Here is a 1,856-nt window from a genome sequence, read left to right as displayed (position 1 = left end):
GCATCCCACTCCAGTATTCTTGCCTGGAGAATCCCAGGGACGGGGGAGCCTGGTGGGCTGCCATCTATGGGGTCGCACAGAGTCGGACACGACTGAAGCGACTTAGCAGCAGCAGCAGTGAAGGACAGGGAAGCCTGGCATCCTGCAGTCATGGGGGCGGGGGGCGGGAAGGGTGTCACAGAGTCAGACACCATTTAGCGACTGAACATTCCCTTTTTCCTGTGCGCGTGCTAAGCCGACTGGGTCATGTCGGACTCTTCGGGACCCTATGGACTTGTAGCTCGCCAGGTTGCTCTGTTCATAGGATTCTCCACGTAAGACTACTGGAGTGGGTTGCCAAGACCTTCTTCAGGGGATCCTTGGGATCCAGGTATCCAACACGTGTCTCTTATGTCTCCTGCATTTGCCGGCGTGTTTATAACCGCCAGGGAAAAGCTCATGGCTGCCTAGGGGAAAAACTACATTTCCCAGCTTACCTTGCAGCTAAGCTGTGAACAGGAAGCTCAGTTCTGGCCAATGAAATAGGTTAAAAAACCTACTTCCTGCCGTGTTTTGTCAAATCTATTATAAGCACGATCAAAATTCTTTCTTGACTCCTAAATTTAAGTAAGTTTAAAAATTTCCTCTCCCAGTTTAAAAACGAAACGATCTCATTAGAAAACCCTCAAACATATACTACAGGAAAAGCCATGAGTTTACACTTCAGTTTTTAAAATTTACTTTTAAACGCACCCATATCTGTCTGTCCAATATACTCGCCGGGAAACTCCCATGGACGAAGGAATCCGGTAGGCTGTAATCCATGGGGTAGCTAGGAATCAGACACAGCTGACAGCTGAGCGGACTTCATTTTCCTTTTTACACATTGGAGAAGGAGATGGCCACCCACTCCCGTGTTTCTGCGAACAGCCGAGTCTGGTGGATTACCGTTTACGGGGTGGTACAGAGAGTCGGTCACGACTAAAGCGACGTATCAGCAGTACAGTGGTCTAAGAAATAGCTGGATAGCATTACCGAGTGAATAGTTTGGGAAACAGCTGGAAAGCAATACCAACTGAATGATCGAACTGCCCTACCTACCTAAACAGTTCGTATTTTTTTTAACTTGCTTTTTGTATACACCAAATTTCAATCATCTATTCAAGCACTATCATAACCTTTACTCAAAACTAAATATTAACAAGTTCAAGTCTATTTTTTCACAACACCACAAGTAGCCTTGCAAAAGCAAGGCCTCAAAAAATTGAGTAAAAACTCAGAATTGTTCCTCTCCACGGAAATCTTTAGTAAAAGGCGAAAGATTTATACGATCTGAAGAGAAACCAGAGTATGCCCTGACTTCGGGGCACGCATTGCTCAGGTAACTGTTACTCCTAATTCAGTAAGAGTGATTATTTAACTGACAGAGCCATTCTTACCTGTCTTTTCTCAGACAATTCTATGAAAGTATTCTCACTTTTGGGGGGAAATAGTTCAAAGAAAAAGAAAAATATAGCCATTTTTAGATTGAAAAATTGTCCTAGGTGCACTGCATTGTGGGTATGCAAATATGACCCTCAGTTGTCACGCCCCTGTTTCCGGAAATTCCTTAAATAGATCATTCCTCTTGTGCGGGACAGAGACCACCACCAGAGGGCAGAGCCGAGGCGAGACTTGGAAGGTTAGAGACCTGAGCCTGATTCAGCTACAAAAAGACTGTTTTAGGCGTGAAGCGGGGGTGGGGTGGGGCATGCGTGTTCAGTCTTGTTCCACTCTACGACCCCGTGGATTGTACCCCGCCAGGATCCTCCGTCCATAGAATATTTTCTTTCTGTTTATCATTTTTGCCAAGCAAAAGTATTTTTTAAATGGCCCAA

At 45.3% G+C, this 1,856-nt stretch overlaps 1 non-coding gene across 1 annotated transcript; it reads right to left on the bottom strand.

Moving 5' to 3' along the window:
* Positions 1-1,215: 1,215 nt before the first annotated feature.
* Positions 1,216-1,331, bottom strand: LOC112585357. The gene has a single exon (XR_003109822.1). It is a non-coding gene; the product is annotated as a U5 spliceosomal RNA (small nuclear RNA).
* Between the last annotated feature and the right edge of the window lie 525 nt (positions 1,332-1,856).

The sequence above is a fragment of the Bubalus bubalis genome, chromosome 5, assembly GCF_019923935.1.
Source record: "Bubalus bubalis isolate 160015118507 breed Murrah chromosome 5, NDDB_SH_1, whole genome shotgun sequence".
In the NCBI taxonomy this organism is placed as follows: domain Eukaryota; kingdom Metazoa; phylum Chordata; class Mammalia; order Artiodactyla; family Bovidae; genus Bubalus; species Bubalus bubalis.
The sequence above is the reverse complement of the archived record's forward strand: the minus strand, read 5'-3'. Positions and strand labels throughout refer to the sequence as shown.